The sequence below is a fragment of the Cornus florida genome, unplaced genomic scaffold (assembly GCF_030987335.1).
Source record: "Cornus florida cultivar Cherokee Brave unplaced genomic scaffold, ASM3098733v1 CherokeeBrave_3.0.0_Hap2_Chr07, whole genome shotgun sequence".
Lineage (NCBI taxonomy): Eukaryota > Viridiplantae > Streptophyta > Magnoliopsida > Cornales > Cornaceae > Cornus > Cornus florida.
The window spans coordinates 52,337,086-52,355,926 of NW_026775577.1; the positions used below are offsets into that span (position 1 = coordinate 52,337,086).

The 18,841-nt window shown below is 37.1% G+C and overlaps 1 pseudogene; it reads left to right on the forward strand.

Annotated features, from left to right (window-relative positions):
• The first annotated feature begins 16,699 nt into the window (after positions 1–16,699).
• On the forward strand, positions 16,700–16,798 carry LOC132267809 (small nucleolar RNA R71; annotated as a pseudogene).
• Positions 16,799–18,841: the final 2,043 nt, after the last annotated feature.

Genomic DNA, 18,841 nt, shown 5'->3' on the forward strand with positions numbered 1-18,841 from the left:
TTCGATCAATTAACTTCTTTCTCACTTTATATTTTCAGTCCACTTAGATGGGACAGTCAAATTTGATTGAGTAGTCTTTCACTAATGCTTTGTTCACTTCTGTGGTTTGATGAATCTTGCATATCTGAATGGTTTACAAGATTGCTTGATCACTATATTTTGCTCACTTTGGACAATCATTTCAGTTCACTCTTGTTCAGTGTTTGTTCTGTTCACAATTGTTATTGGCTTTCATCTTGTTCACTCTTGTTGAATGCTTGTTCAGTGTGCATAACCAGTGATGACTGTGTTTATATTATATTTGCTTGAACGTAGATTTCAAATGTTTGCTCTCTAATGACTATGCTATGGTTGAGTGGTATTTTCGGTTGCTTAACCAATTTTAATTTCGTTTCGTAGATTTGGTTGCTGTTGATGCCCATCCATCCATCTTTGTTGCACTTGATTGTTGAAGCTGTGAGGGTTGGTTTTTTATGCTAGCTGCTGCTATCATCAACTCTGTGTTGGTGTCATTTGATGTGTACGTTCTGCTCTTCACTTGACCTTTCGTCTAATCATTGACTCTTGCTGCTCTCGACTATTCTTTGGTGTCACTTGGATGATGCTGCTCTGTTAGTTATTATTTTGACTAGTGGTTCTCTTCTTTAGTTGGCTTAATTTGGATGATGTTGCTGCTCCACTTATCTTTGGTTAATTTGACAGATCTGATACGCATACCATTGTGCTTAATTTCCTCAGCCTTGTATATTGTACATTTGTCAGTTTGGTGGCATGTTATAGTTTGATCTCTACTTTTTTTTTTATTTTTTTGTGCATTTCCAATAGTTATTGGAGATGCACAAATTTTTTTGTATGTACAGTGTTGTATAATTTTTTGGACTTATGGTACCAGCAGTGCACTACACTGTTTTATATATATATATATATATATATCGACTGAGGTTATACAAAACAATTGTTATTACATTTTTTTTTTTTTTTTTAGCCAAACTATTTTGTTATAAGGTTGGAAAGGAACAGTTTCAATCAAAGGCTGGTCATTTGTTTTATTATTATTATTATTATTTTTATTTTTTCGGAATGAAAATGGAAACACATAATAACATTTTTACCAAAGTGGCCCTTAATAAGCAAGTATATTTGAGGGATTTGTTTTCAGTTGATTTGTCCCAATTATTATTTAACGATTTGAATTGTTGAAAATTTGAAATGTTTTGTTAATGTAAATCCGAAATAAAATGAAATAAATAAATAAATAAGCGCGGGAAAAAAGTTGACAGTTTTAGGGTTCAGTTGCCCCCCCAAGAAATTTATTAGGGCAAATTATTCATTGGAGCGCAAAATCGGTGATCGTTTGATCAAGTCAATAGATGGAACCGAGGTTTGGAGATCGGAACCATCGAAAGCATCAATCTCAGATGTCGCGAGTCAACAGTGGATCATTTGGCAGGGCAAATTCATCATCTCCCTTGCTGCATCAAATAGACCTTTCCTTCCTCTGTCTCACTTCTTCAAGACCAAACCAACTGGTAAATTCTTCCTTAATTTTACCCCCATTTCTCTCTGTAGTATATATACACACTGTAATAATACTATTCCTTTCTTTGTTTCTTTGTTTATTAATTGTGATTTGTTTCTCTGTTCCTTTTTCACACAGTATAATTGATGGAACATCCATTTCAGTTATCAATTGTCACTACACAACTATACTGAACACTAGTATTTAGGCAAAAAAAACATTCACATCTCACCTCTTATATATTTTGTACATTGTACAATTTTTTGGACTTTTAGTATCAATACACTACACAGTTATTTCAATATTATATTCAATGCATGTACTACTTCCCATTCTTATAATGCTTTTCTTGTCAAATTCCAATTTTTGAAATTTGCAGATATTTGCAGTCAAAAGGCTAGCCATATGTTTTTGAAATAGCCAATTCTCTAAATTATTATATATTCCACTCTTGATTTGGAAAAAATGAAAATGCATGTAGAGGTTCCATTGGTTAGTTATCGGTGACGTCACAATTATTTTTGTTTGCAAGAGACAACACTCTCATATTGTTCATTCAAAATTTTTATCGCAACCGGAAAATTCCTTAGGGCAAAATTTTATCACTGTAATTTAGTTTGCTGAAACTTACGATGGGTGAAAAGAGATTGAAATAAGAATGCCAATGTAAATGAATAATAATTCTTGAAAAAGGAGATATTAGTCTTAAAAATGGCCTTAAAAGAGAGTTCTAAGTAGGGATGACAATTTGTGTTCATGTGTCATAATCGTGACGTGTCAACCTAAGAGTATTATACTAAAGAGGTTAACACTAACACGACCCATTTAATAATCATGTCAGGAACTCTCAATATTAACCCGACCTATTTATTAAACGAATTAGACGTGTTAACTTGTTTAATAACCTATTTATCAAAATCAAATATTATATTATTTAGATTATTTATAATAATCAATCAAATAATAAATGCTATAAAAAAAATATACATTAATTAAAGAGCTAATGTATATTTTTGTTAGGGCTTATGTTGAAATAACCTAGTTATCCATTATGATTGGGTCTAAATAGGTAATAAGTTACTTGGGTGATATTAATACGATTATGAAACTCTTAGTTAAATGGATCTAAATATGTTACACGTGTTGAACCTTTCAACCCTAGTACGACACTATTAATTAAACGGGTTAATCGTATCGACCCGTTTATGACCCAAACCCATTTAAAGTAAATTCAAATCCGTTTATCTTATGTCGTGTTGGAGTCACGTTGCTGGGTCAGGTAAAATCATGCCACCCCTAGTTCAAAGCCATCTGTCTGCCAATCTAGAATGGAGTTTGGTTAGCATGTTTCAATTTCGTTGATAAAATTGGTGAATTCTGGTGAATTCTCACTAGTTCAAGACCAAACCAACCGGTAAATTCTTCCTAAATTTTACTCCCATTTTTCTCTCTCTACATGTATACACACACGGTCACAACTCACAAGTATATATTTTGTAGTTGTATATGTTGGGATTGAGGCTTGAGGTCTTATTGCGGAGGAAGCTTGCTTACTTCAGAGTTTAGAGATGAAGGAAGTTACAGGGAACAAACCTTTTCCCTTCCTAAGGGTTATTATAGTAAATAACAATGTTCCTTTAACACTTTCAGTCCACCGTATCTTACCACGTTCGGACCAAGATCACCTCCAGTCCAACAGTAGTCCATTTGTGTTTTTTGTGTTAATGAACAGTAGTTACTAAGGTGGGTAAAAATATTTATTTGTTTTATACACAATTTCCATATATATATATATATGTATACACTGTTTACAAATACTATTTCTTGTTCCCTGTCTTATTTTCAATAACCCATTTCAGCAACCCAAATCCCGCCATTTTCTTCTCGCCCAAAATATTGACTTTGATTTCTTTCCAAAATCCCGCCATTTCAACAACCCAAATTTTGATTTCTTTTCAAAATATTGTTTTTTTCCAAAATATTTCAGCAACCCAAATTTTGCAGTTTGCGTGGAGATTTGGAATGCAAGAAGGACCATTGATGATATTTCAATCAACCCAAATCTCGCCTTGCTTAGATTTGCCCAAAGGTTTGAGAGAGAGAAAGAGATCGATTTTTACTTATTTTCTTCTTCTTTTTTCAAATCTCGATAATTCTCTTTGATTTGTTTCCAAAACGAATCACAAACAAATCAATTTCTCAATTCCTTTGTTTCCATAAATTTCTAGATCTATTTCTCCATTCATTTGTTTTCATAAATTTTTACTTCCCTTTCTTCGTATACTAGGTCATTTTATTCCAAATTAACATAGCAATATTGGAACAGAGCAACATCTGGACTGGCATGGTTTTTTTTGTTTAATTATGTGTGTACTGCATAACATCCAAAACAGTTTGTAATTCAATATAAGTTGTACGCAACATCTCAGCATAATCCTAATAGATTGTTTGTACATAATATCCCAACCGTTTGTAATTTAAGTCAGTATAAGTTGTTAGTAATATCCCAACAAAATCCTACTTAACATCCCAAGTGTTCAGCTCCTAAAACTGAGGTCCTTTCCAGGTATGGAAAGGAGGTGAATATCGGGCGTGCCAAGAACTGCTATTGTTCCAATGTGAATATCCGAACAACTATCCAGTAGGAGATTGTAAGGATCAGGCGATTGTAAGAAGGACTGGAATTACCACCTTTAAGGGTTCTTTTTGCCTTGAAAAATGACTTTTTTATTACTCTATGGCTAGTGGAAAAGAAAGCGGTATTGAAAGTGCAGGACTTTAAAGTAAATGCTGAAAAGTAGGAATAATAAGTGCAGGACTTGAATTAAACATATTAAAAGTGCATTACATGAATGTAAAAATACATGAATGTAAAGAAATTGAAGTGCTATTTGGCTGTGTGATTTGAACAGGGTTTGCAAATTAGCTTTAAGTGTTCTATTTATAGAGCTTTCCATGCATGCAACAGCTTGATGTGGTAGCTCCAGCGATTTCCACATGGCCAGATTTTGGACTGCCAAATGCCCCATAATCTCTTGGCAGTTGTAACTTCTTCCTTCCATCTTCTCCCTTCTCTGTTGCAGACTTCAGCCATGTTCTCCATGATCTTAGTTTATGGGTAGTTCTTGCAATACATTTTCCAGTTGGTTTCTCCATAGGTGTACATGTGTCACGTCTTTATGTTCTCCTTCTCTCTGCCGCAAATTCCTATTTTCTGTATAACTTTTTTATGTATCATGCATGTATATAGAAGTTAGTTGTAGTCCCACGTTGTCCTCAATTTTGGTAACCTCCTTCAACCAAACCTCTCTTTTCATAACGCCATGGCCTCCTAAATTTCAGCATCTTTTCATAATGGATTGGCATCCTCAATTCCTGAAACTTCCCATCTCGAGACTCTCCTTCTAGGTTTAGAGTTCATGGCGTTATAGGTTTCTTTTTGAATTTCAGGACATTCTTTGATTCATCGTGGGCTATATTCTGGAATATATATATATATATTCATACATATGTATATATATATATATATATATGTGGGATATATTTTTCTTGATTCTAGTAACCTCCCTCAACTGGACTTTCCTTTCTAATTTTTGGAATCCATGGCGTCGTGGCCCCAAGATTTCAGCGATTTTTCTTTTATGGGTTATATCTGATATATAAATATATACACATAGATATATATCCATAAATACAGACTATTCCCCACGTCCCTTTTCTTCTGTAAACTACGTTTCCATGATTTTGGCAACTTCCATCTTGAGACTTTCCTTCTGGGCTTTGGAGTTCATGGCGCCATGACCTCCTTAATTTTAGGAGCTTCCTTATCGTGGTTAGTTTCCCATAATATATATATATATATATATCTATATATATATATATATTTGTACACATAGATATATATATATATATTCATCCAACCTACTTCCTTTTTCTTCTACAAACATAGTTGACTTAATGAAATAAATGTTGAAGCCTCCTAAAAATAAGGAAAGAATCCAGCCCCACGTTCTCCTTCTTTTGACTTGGTCAACTTTAATGCTACCAATTTTGGTGAATCTCCATGTACTTGGGATTCTTTTGGAAATACAACACCTTCTATAGTAACAATTCCCTAAGGAATTAATAAGCCGTGGTAAGTCCCACAAAACTCGCCATGTATGGCCAAACTCATTCTTTTGATTTTAAAGATGGCAAGTCCTATTAGGACTCACCTCTTTCCTTTCAAAATAGAAAACCCCACATGGTAGGATTATACTGACCCACTTGTCAAATTACTACGTAATATTACATAGCTTTTAATAATAATTCATAAGAGTTGCGATCCAACGTGGTAAGTTCCATTGGAACTCACCACATGTCGCATTTCCATTGGGCCAAAAATAATGGAGTAAACATATGCCCCCCAAATTCCATACCTTGTGGAATAACTTGATAATAAGGCATGGGTTTTGAATTCCGCCATCATGAAGAAGAAGAAAAAGAAATTGAAGAAGAAGAACTAGAAGTACATGTAATGTAGCCTCTTCTCAATGAAATGCTCCATACTTAGGAAATCAGCTAATCTTGGAAATTCAGCTAAGTTTGCTTCATAACTTTAGCCAATGTACTTTTCTAAGTACTTAGCTTTTCCTTCTTGGAATAGCTTAAGTATGGCCATTACGCTTCCTTTCTAGCTTTCTGGTTTACTTAGAAAGGAAGATACCAGCCATTCTACATGGCCAGTTGAATGATTGTGGATTTTCAGTTTTCATAGATGGAAGAATGATACTCTTTTAAGTATACACCATTCACAGGATACTTGTGGGATCCTCCATCTATATCCATCAATCTATAAGCCCCTTTTCCAAGGACTCGTTCCACCAAGTAAGGACCCTTCCAATTAGGGGTCTACTTTCCATATTCCTTGTTTTTAACTCCTGGTGGAAATTTGACTTGTCATACCAGGTCTCCTTCAACAAATGTCTTTACCTTAACCTTCTTATTGTATGCCCGCATGACTTTCTTCTTTTGAGCAATAATATGGTCCAAGGCATTAAGACGGACTTCATCAAGGTCTTCCAATTCCACCAACATGGCATGGTTGTAATCTGCTGGAGTCAGGTTATTTTGGAAAGCCACTCTTGCAAACCTTATGGTCATTTCCATTGGAAGAATGGCATCATGTCCATATGTAAGCATATATGGCGTGATGCCAGTACTTGATCTTTTTGAATTTCTGTAAGCCCAAAGAGCCTCAGAAAGTAGGTGATGCCACTTCCTTGGATGATTTTCAATTATCTTTTCAAGGATATTGAGAATTACTTTATTGGAAGCCTCAGCCTGTCCATTTGATTGGGCAAAATATGGAGTGGAACTGATCACTTGCCACACTCAGCACAATGATTAAGAACTTTATTTCCAACAAAGGAAAGTCCTCTTTCAGTGGTGATAGTCTCTGGAATTCCAAACCTATGAATACTGTGCTTCTTGATAAAATCAATCACTGTTGGCTGCTCACATATCTTTAATGGAATAGCCTCCACTCATTTTGTAAAGTAGTCTGTTGCTACCACAATATGAGTATGGCCATCTGCAGATGGTGGTGTTAACTTTCCAATAAAGTCCAAAGCCCACCCTCTGAATGGTCATATTTTTACTACCTGCTGCATGTTAATAGCTGGAACTCTTTGGACCGGGCCATGTTCTTGACATGCAGTACAAGTCTTTGCAAACTCTATGCAATCATTTAGTATACCCTTCCAATAATAATTGTACCTTCTCAAAAGCCACCTTATTTTGATTCCAGCTTAATGTGCTCCGCATATTCCAAGGTGTGATTCTGCCATCATTCTCATGGACTCACTCCTGCCAAGACATCTTAGCACCAGCCCATCTTCTTTACTTTTCTTGTATAAATTTCCATCAATCAAAATATACTGAGGTGTCAAAAGCTGAATTCTTTTGTCCACATTGGTACTAGGCTCCTCCAATAAATGGATAATTGGTGTTCTCTGACTGGTCTATCACATTACCATCAAGTTTGAGAGTGTGAATTTTAGGTGAGGGCAAAGAGTTTTACATTTATAAAAGCCACTACTACCTTTCACTATAAATATAGCTAGGGCGAGTAGGGATCGTCCCAAGGGATTGTGAGGGTCGAACAAGGTTGTAGAATCGCTATTAAGGCTAGTAGGTCGAGTGATCAAACAATTGGTTGGTTGGTCAATTAGACTAGAGAGCAACTAAATTAAACTAAGTGATAACAAAAGAGTGCAACTAAGAGCAAATAAGAGAGAGAATAGTCTTGGGGTTTAGAGATCACCACCAAGCAATGCATTTCTATACCATTGACAAGTAACTAATGAGGGCAAATGGTGTGTTGCAATATTGGGGTGTGTGTGTGTTTGGTTGATTCAACAAGTAAGGATGATTAGTTAAATATGTATTGTCTAAACATTATGTGAAAGGCACAATATATCTAAGCAATGAAGCACATATTGTCTAAACAACATGTGAAAGGCACAATAGATCAAAATAAGTCATTAATCCTTTCATTAAGCTCACAATCCAAATACAACACAAGGTTAGAGACATATGCTACTTACATTCAAAAGCATGGATTATCAAACAACAAGTATGGATTGTCCTCCCATTTAACACTACATTACATCTATACTACTAGCATGAAAATAAACTAAGGGAAAGGCACAATCCATCAAGGAATGAGTATAAACCATCAAGAAAATCACAAGAGCATTCCATTAAGCACTATGTTTTGACAATCTCTAAATCTATAACATCAATACACATAGACATGCATCAATAATACAAAATCTAGAGACAAGCACATGAACATCTATTCTAACATACATAAACATATGGATAGAATGAAATAATCAATTGAAAGCATTTAACCACATAAATCATTGAACAATCAAGATCTATATTTATCAAAGTGTCAAAACATTAATTACAACATTAATCCCTCGATAATACACAAGATTAAGATATAGAAAGCATGCTTGGGGCTAACTCTAGCCCCAAAAGGATGTCTAGCCACTCATGGTGATGTTGCTCCAACCCTCAAGGGCTAACTCCATGGAAGAGATTTGCTCCTTGGTTGATGAAGAGTCTCCAATGGTGTCTCTAGCCTCCTCCTCCTCTTCTAAGCTTGCTCTCCAAGAGATGATATGATATGATATTGGCTCCCTCCCTCCTTTTATAAAAAGCAATTCTTATCCTTATATAGGTAGGTCAAATGACACCCGAAAATGAGCTGGTCGTGCACATAAGATTCCTTAATGATTGGATAAAGGACAACTTTCAATGAGCTGAAAATTTAACTTTTTCGCACTGGAGGAAGTTTAATCGATCAAACCTTGGACTTGGATCGATCGAACATTGCTGAGATCCATCGAACTTAGGCTGGATCGATCTTCATTGGTGGCGCTTTTTGGATAAAGACAAATCTGAGATATTTTGAAGATATTTTTGGGAAAAGGACAAAAGTGGTTAGTAGGGTGGTACAACTAGATAAGATCAATCATTTGCCTAAGGACAAAGCAGTTCGATTAATCGAAGAATGGTGTTGGATCGATCGAACTTTTGAGATCTCTACAAATGTCATCATGGCTCTGATCCATCTTGAAGTGCTGAGATCGATCATGTTGGATCGATCGAACTTTGATCTAAGATCGATCGAAGATGTTGATTTCCACCTTTTTCTTCCTTTTGCTTCCACTTAGCTCCTTTCTTTGATTCATCCCAGAATTGCTTCATTTCTGCTCTTATTTGGCTGAGTTAGCTTATTTTCGGGATAAGTGCCTGAAAATGGAAATAATACGAAATCAATCTAAAACGGTAAAGTAAGATAGATAAAGGTACTAGAATGCCTAAGCTTAAAGAATTTAAATACTCACTTTTCAGCACTCATCACACTCCCAAACTTAAATATTGCGAGTCCCTAGCAATGAACTAAAAAGTAAAGGAAGGAAATGAACAACTATACAAGTATGAATCTAGAAAACAATAAATGGATAACGCCACTATCGTAGGGAACGCGATTGCACTTAGCATATGCAATAAGTCTTTTAAACCCCTAAGTTACCCCTAGTGGACGAGTGAAGTCTCGTGAGGGTTTCCAGAAATGGTACCCACAAACATTAAGCTCATTCTTTCAAAAGAAGTACCAATATTGCAAACAAGCATTGGGAGAAAACTACCTCAAGTATGCAATTTTTTAAACATTTCCAAGCAATCTCCCAAAATCTCAACATCAAGCAAACAAGTATGGTCCTCCACACATCAAGAAAATGATCATGCAAATCAAAACAACTCTAGAATCATTTTTTAGTGGACCGGCATCAAATGTGTTGCTATCTTAGCCAACTAGAGAAATGATCACATCTTTAGCCTCAAACTAGCACACAAATCTAGTACTGATCATCAAGACAAAAAGTGGACCTTTTATTAAAACTATATTGTTCTAGGTGCGCTTATTCTTTTCACTCAATTTTTTTTTTTTAAGATCAAAGGTGAAAACATGGTGTAATGTGTTGATCTATTAGGCTTTCTAGTGATTCATGAGGTTGAGCGTTAGGTCAATGACTCCCAAACCAGACAGCTTTAGGGCATTGGGCATTCAAACACCCCTACGGACTTTCAAGCCCAAATCAACTAGGCTACAAATCAAGACAACCTCCATCTAATCATTTCCCACTTCTCACCTTTTGGGAGAAGTCCTCACCTTTTTTTATTACTTTTGCAACTTTTTTTTTTATATTTTTTATTTTTATAAGCAAGTTTAATTATTAACCTAGAGTTTGGGCCCTCCACCTTTCGGCGTGAGAAGTTTAGTGCTTGATGAGGCTAGAATCCCGGTTACTTAGTGAAAAGGGGTTGTTATCCACCTTTATCAAGAATGGAAGCTTTCAATGCACTACTAGCTCAATTAGGATATGACCAATTCAATAACAACAAAGCATGTACCACAGAAATGAATGCTAGTATGCGCCTGTGCTAGTGTAGAATACTAGAGTGAATTTCAAAACAATCACAAAATTAAGATGATGTGGACCACAAGTGCAAGCAAGATATCAATCTTTCAAAAAATTTACTCCTAAATGGCTTCCACAAGGCATACAAGGAGTATTAGACTCTCAAGTCAAGCAATTTTTAAATTTTAAGCAATATAGTCCTCAAAAGATCAAAATCATCGCTAGATATGGACCAATCATAGAAAAATCCCTCAATTACACAAGTCATGCTCAAAATCTTGAAATTTAAAGCTAACACTGCAAAGCACCATTCCCCCAAACTTAAATGGCACAATGTCTTCAATGTGCAAAGAGAACAAATGAAAGAGTATACCAGTGCAACTAAGCAAGAATGATAGGGACTAAAGTATCCAAAGTGGGTGGCATGGCCCCCCCAAACTTGGGATTAATTGTGGTCCTGAAAATTGGCACTTGGATAAACTCGTCAGATAACAAAATGGGATAATTAGTGCACAGTGGACATGCAAGTGTAAATGGGATAAACAAATAAAGAGATGAGAGAGGTATAAGGGTGGTCTTAAAAATCTGGTAACACTTTCTCACTGAAGTTACTATGATGCACATGATGGAGTCAAACATACAGATATGAGAATATAATCATATGACATCTATAGCAAAAATAGATATATAAAACAGATAAAGTGTAGGTACAATAGAAAAATCAAAGCCGACAGACCGGCTGCAAAAATAATAGTACTGCATAGTGACAAAAATAGAGATCAGAGATCATAGATGGATCAAAAGATAGAAGGAACTAGGAACTCAGGACGATGAGGTAGGACGGGTAGGTCGGGCTCCGCGGATATCTCTGGATAGATCTCGGAACATAGTTGCGACATCCGTACGGAAGGTAGCAAAATCAGCTCTGTGGGCCATAAGATCAGCTCGTATAACAACAACAGTATCCTCAAGAGTCTACAGGCGTACTCCAAAACCGGGGGTCTGATCTGGAGCCTCAGGTATAGAAGAGTCAGAAGAATGAAAATCCTAAGTCTACTCCTACTCGTGAATGGACGACCCAGCTGGAGAGTACTACTCTGTGTCATCTGTAGGTCGCTCCAAATCAATATCCATATGCTCGACAGCTGGATCGACTGGTACATCGTTTGCTGCGGGATCTGCTGCTGCTGCCTGAGCTGCTGCCTCTGCCTCCTCAGCCTCTAGCTCCTCTGCAGCCACTACTGCATGGTCCTGCAGTCTAGTAATGATGGCATTGTAGCTCTTGTCCCAGTCCTTCTTCAAGAAATGACAGGAACCTCTCTCAGGGTGCTCCCGAGGATGAATAGTGTAGCCCTGGCCGATTAGAATCTGGGTGATAAGGTGACCGAATGGGAGAGATTTAGCCCGTTCGGGCTTCTTCTTGCTAATATACTCGTTAAATAGCTTTCTCATCACGCTCCAGATGAGCGCGGGAATAGATACCCAGTGGCCTGTGTAGAAGGTATAGAGGGTTGTTAGATAGTCTCCTCTCTGCTGGATCTTGTGCCCGGCCATATATATATTCCGAAAGAGAACGGAATCGAAGAACCATAGGTCATCTGGAAAGAATGCGCGGGTGGTTAAAGTATCACCATCGGCGTGGTGACCTGTAAGAAATACTGCTATGTAGGCATAAGAAGGCCTGTATAGCCTCGGATATAGCTCTTGTAGCTCCGGAGGGCATCTGTGTGGACAATGGCAAAAGCGGGCTAGCGAGTCCACAGTGATAGTGATCTGATGGCCATCTATGGTAGTGACCAGTTCTGCTGTGGTACGCGGGGATGGTCGGAGGTTCTAGAAGAACAACTGTACCAACCGCGGGTAGACTGGCTCTGTAACTGGGGCAAGAATAGCTGCAAGGCCCCTCTAAATGATGTCGTGGTAAGCTGATTGGGTCAGCACCGATCTGTGTCGAACATCAACTCATGGTCTACTGCCGTATGCACATATCTAGGTGCGGGCCTATCACGCTTTTGAGTTAGCTGAGTTGGCTGGCGTGGTGGAGATGGTACTGGTGAATGCTCAGCTCCAGCATGTGGTGGAGATGGTGATGGTGTAAATACAGGCTGAGCTGTAGAGGTGGATGGAATATGATCATCCTCAGCCTCATGAGCAGGTGACTGAGGTGGAGTAGGCTGTACTGGCTCCTTCTGTGCATGAGAGGGCTCTGCTGGCTCCTCTATCCGTGGTTTGATATGTCTCTAAGGCCCGTGTTGCCTCTTGGCAACAGTCTTGCGCTTAGTCATAGCCTGAAAAATAATTTAAAAACTTGCAAGGGGACTTAGTACCAGAATTAAGAATTGAAAGCACGAAATAGAAACATGCATGTCAAATAAGATAGACAAAACATATATGATATGCATCTATGCAAGTGACAAGATATGAAACATGCTAAACAATATAAGTATGAAATGCATCCAATGTGGAATATCACAGGCATTGGGCATATATAAGATAGCATGAACATAATGCATGATGAATGAAGTGTGTGTATGAGATCTGTGAAGTTTGATCAATCACACAAAGGTTTGAGATCGATCTTAAAACTTCAATCGATTTGAGGTATGAGTTCGATCAATCTCTCAAGATCGATCTAAGATTGAAGTTTGATCGTTCAAACTGTGCGAAGGTGAAAACTCAAAGGTCACAAATCTGTGACTTTGGAAGCACGGGGGCCTTCACGACATGGTCGTGGGCCCATCAACACAACAAATCATCAATTACCATCACCCAAACAAGGTCCATACTCCCAAAATCGAATCTAAACACACAAATATATACTAAGCATATATACATATATACATACATGCTTCAAGCTCATCAATGGTGTATTTATTATGAAAATGGCATGGATTGATCATGTAAAGCATGTAAGCATGAGATCTAAGCCGAAATCAAGCATGGTGCCTTGAATCTTACCTCAACCGAAGGAGAAAAGTGGAGATGAAGAGGGAGTGAGATCCGGGGTGAGCTTGATGTCGCCGGAGGTGTCACCAGAGATGAGGAAGATGGAGAGGGTGATTGGGGTTCACGGTGACGATGAGGGAAGCAAGGGGTAGGGTAGGGAGTTGTTGGATTGATCTTTGTAATCGATCTCACAACTCTCGGTTTTTTTTTTAAAAACATTTCCCTATTAGTTCGATCGATTGAACTGAGATTTCAGATAGATCGAACTTTGATGAACTCTCCTCAAAGTATATATATATATATATTTTTTGAAATTTTTGAAATTTTTGAAAAACGAAAAACTAAAATTAAAAATTAAAAATAAAATTAAAAATTGTAAAATAAAATAAAATAGAATAAAATATTTTTGAATTTTTGAAATTTGAAAAGTCAAAATAATGAAATGAAGAACTGAGATCGATCAGAACAAGAGTTCGATTGATCAGACAAAGGGCAAAAATATGCAGGTTTTTGGCTTAGAAAATTGGCTAAGTGTTGGAACTTGAAGATCGATCAAACTTTGAAGTTGGATCGATCAAAGAAGTTCAGATCGATCTTGGAATGTTTTCGATCGATGAGATAGAGAGCTGAAATATGCAGGTTGATGCAAGCTCAAAATTTTCTAAGTGTTGGAGCACGAAATCGATCAAACTTTGAAGTTGGATCGATCTAAGGTCTTCTGATCAATCTGAGAATTAGTTCGAACAATGGGACAAAGAGGTGATTTGGATACAGGTCGAATATTTTTCTAAGTGTTGGATGCAGGTGGAAGTTTGATCGATTGAACTCTCATTTGAGATCGATCGAACTTATGCAAAATGCTCAATCACAACACAAAAATTCATGCAATCCTAATCACAGTTCCTATCAATGCATATAAACCAAAAACAAGTATCTAGACTTCGCAAGAAATGAAATTTAAGATAGAAATAAGGGAGGAATAGGGTTTTGACACCCTACGAATGTTTTTGCTAGTCTTTAACGTCTCTAGCAAGATATTGGGCTCTTTTAGCCCGGATCAAAGATCTTATAATGCATCCCCTCCTTGTTGGGGTGATAGATGCTTTGAACTCTACCCAACAAATGGTTCTTTGAAGAACTTGTTGGATTAAGCTCAAAAGAAACTTTTGATCCTTTGTCTATGCAATCACAACCTTTGGGCTTCCATACCCTTTCAAAGCAAGAATTTGAAACAACACTTTGAGAATGCAAGGTTGAAGATGATCCCTTTGAATATTTGGTCTTACATAAAAGCTCACTTCCTTGCCATTGAAGATCATGACATTTATCTACAACATTAACCTCTCCTTCATATTTATCAAATGAATTGGGTGTGGGATTGAAGATATTCAACTTCACCTTCATGTGGCCAAATGAGATCTTCATTATCCCCGTCCTACAATTGATGTTGGCATTAGCGGTTGCCAAGAAAAGACGGCCAAGGATAACAGGAATTTAGCTTTTAGGATTGGGAACTGGTTCCGTGTCTATGACAATGAAATCAACCGGGAAGAAGAATTTATCAATTTTAATCAAAACATCCTCAATGACACCCCTAGGCTTCTTGATAGATCAGTCGGCAAGTTGCAAAACTATCGACGTCGGTTTTAATTCTCTTAGGCCAAATTTGGCATAAACCGAGTATGGAAGAAGGTTAACACTTGCACCTAAGTCAAGAAACGCCCAATTAATGTTATGGTCACCAATGATGCATGAAGTAGTAGGTGAACTGGGGTCCTTAAACTTTGGCAAAGTGTTATGTTACAAAATTGAGCTTACTTACTCGGTCAAAACCACTTTCCTTGGTGTGTGGCTCTTGTTCTTCCGCTTTTGGGTGCACAAGTCTTTCAAGAATTTGGCATAAGTCGAAATTTGCTTGATTGCATCTAAAAGTGGAAGATTAACTTTTACTTGCCTAAACATTTTCATAATTTCATTGGTTTTTGCCTTTTGCTTTTCCTTCGAAATGGACCCTTTTAAGGCATCCGAAAATGGAAGTTTTGATTCAAACAATTTTTCAGAATTTTCTTTTGAACTCTCTTCAACACAAGAAGTTCTTAAATCATTTTGTTTCAAATCATTTTTCAACAAAACCTTTTCAACATCATTTTACAAAACTTCTTTTTCAAACACATTTTCAAGACTTTCTCATTCACAAGATCGTGTATATGCAATGAAGGAGGAATGGGATGTGAAACGAGATGGGTGACAACTTAAGGTTGCACCGGTTCACTCTCTTCATTGGACACTTCTACTTAATTGTCCATAACCCTACCACTTCCGCAAGGTGGTCACTGCATTAACATGTTCAATGGTGTGGCCTTCCGATGAGGAATGGGTTTCCACAACACATTATTGCTTAATTGGGACAATAATAGGCATCTTTCCCTTCTCTCTTGCATTAAGAGTGCTTGCTATTTGCCCTACTTGGGTTTCTAGTTTCCCAATAGATTGAGAGTGAGAATGAAGCAATTGAGTGTTAGCCTCTAAAGTGCCCAAAGTATTCAAAACTTTTTCTTCAAAGGCGGGACTTCTAGTATTTCCTTGGGAATAAGATTGGTTGGGAAAATGAGAATTAGCAAATTGATTCACTTGTGATTGATAAGGTCTATAACCTTGGGATCCTTGGTTTTGAAGTGGAGATGGAATGTACTTCCCTTGAAAACAGCCTTGGGAAGGGTTTGAGCCCTCTCCTTGGTTTTTCCAAGAGAAATTCGGATGATTCCTCCAACTTGGATTATAATGAGTACCATAAGGATTGTTCCCTTGGTTCACAAAAGCTGCATTGACTTGTTCATTAGGTTCATTTTGCACTTATCCGTGAGGACAATGAGAAGTAAAATGAAGAACACTAGAACAAGTCATATATGTTTCATTTGATGCACGATGAGAATGGTTAGGGAAGGACGATACTTGGTTTGCCGAGTTTTGGTTAATCAAAAATTTATCAAACCTTTAAGATAAAGACTTCATTTCGGCGGCTATTTCATTTGAATGGTCGACTTGATGTAAGCCAACACTCTTCTTACCTTATGAATTTCTATCATTCTTGGATGATAATGTTCTGTGCAAAGAATTTTCACTCATGCTCTCATAAAGACGCCACACGTCATCCTCATGCCTATCAATGTATGAGCCACCCATGGAAGCATCAACCATACCCTTATAATTGTCCAATAAGCTCTCAAAGAAATATTGAACTAATTGCCATTTGGGCATGTCATGATGTGGACACTTCCTAAGCAACTCATTGAAGCGTTCTCATGCCTCATGAAACGTTTCTCCATCCCTATGTGAAAATTTTCGAATTGAGGTTCTCATAGCATTGGTCTTAGAAACCGGATAGTACTTCTTCAAGAACTCTTATTGTATTTCTGCCCAAGAAGTGATTGAAAAAGGCCTAAGATTGTTAAACCAATACTTTGCCTTGTCTTTTAAGGTGAATGGAGAAAGTTTGAGTCTTAAGACCTCTTCCGGCATGTCCGTATATTTTACGGTGGAACATACTTCAAGAAACTCATCCAAATGCTTGTAAGGTTCTTCACTTGGAAGTCCATGATAGTTAGGAAGCATTTGAATGGTTTGTGGCTTAATTTCATAATGATGTGCTCTAAATGGAGGCAATTGGATGTATGTAGGTGCATTATACTCATTAAGCACATAATGGTCTCTTAAAGCAAGAGGTGGATTAGCTACTTGAGGTGTAACATGAACACCTTGGTTTTGAATTCCTTGATTGATGATGGGAGGTTGTGGAGCATACATTGGCCTTGGCATTCCATATGGAGCTTGGCCTTATTGTTGTGGTGGTTGGTGAATGTATGGCCTAGGCATGCCTAATGGTACTTTTATATTCTCATTGTGCACATTAGGATGAAGGATACCTTGTTGGTCTATGTGACCAAAGTCCTCAACATGATCATCATTATGGTCATCCATTGATAGATTGGTTCTATTTAAACTTCCTCTTCCCCTAGGATTTCTAACGATGGATTCAAGATGCAAATCTAAAGGGACAAGAGTGGGTCTTAATGAACGACGAACATACATGCACAATACAAAACACAACAAGCACAAAGAATGACAAACACTATGCCTTCACAACAATGCAATTAGACTTCTTCCATAAATACTTAATTCATACTCCCATGCTTTAACAATAATGATGCAAAGAACAAATAAGAATGCCTCCACGCAGGCTCACGCTTTATCTAAGAAATTAAAAACAAACCTCCACACGGGCCGACGATTTAACTAAGGGATTGAGTAAAGAAAGTCTCACAAAGGTCCTTTAGAACTTCAACTCCAAATTTAAAGCTTAGCTCAACAAATTTTTTAAATTTTTAGCTTTTTACTTTCTTTGTTTTGTTTGAATACTTCTTTGCTTGCTTCCTCTCCAACAATACACCTAGCCAAGTAAGAACAACACAATAAGTAACCAAAAAGAAAAATAAAAATAAAGTAAAGACACGATCAAAAGAGTACTAATCCTAATTGATTCCACTATTCCGACGTTGCCAAATCAAATCAATCCCCGGCAACAGTGCCAAAAACTGACTGGTCTGTCGCACTACCATCAAGTTTGAGAGTGTGAATTTTAGGCGAGGGCAAAGAGTTTTACATTTATAAAAGCCGCTACTACCTTTCACTATAAATATAGCTAGGGCGAGTAGGGTTCGTCCCAAGGGATTATGAGGGTCGAACAAGGTTGTAGAATCGCTATTAAGGCTAGTAGGTCGAGTGATCAAACAATTGGTTGGTTGGTCGATTAGACTAGAAAGCAACTAAATTAAACTAAGTGATAACAAAAGAATGCAACTAAGAGCAAATAAGAGAGAGAATGGTCTTGGGGTTTAGAGATCACCACCAAGCAATGCATTTCTATACCATTGGCAAGTGACTAATGAGGGAAAATGGTGTGTTGCAATAATGGTATGTGTGTGTGTTTGGTTGATTCAACAAGTAAGGATGACTAGTTAAGCATGTATTGTCTAAACATTATGTGAAAGGCACAATATATCTAAGCAATGAAGCATATATTGTCTAAACAACATGTGAAAGGCACAATAGACCAAAGCAAGTCTTTAATCCTTTCATTAAGCTCACAATCCAAATACAACACAAGGTTAGAGACATATGCTACTTACATTCAAAAGTATGGATCATCAAAGAACAAGCATGGATTGTCCTCCCATTTAACACTACACTACATCTATACTACTAGCATGAAAATAAACTAAGGGAGAGGCACAATCCATCAAAGAATGAGTATGAACCATCAAGAAAATTACAAAAGCATTCCATTAAGTACTATGTTTTGACAATCTCTAAATCTATAACATCAATACAAATAGACATG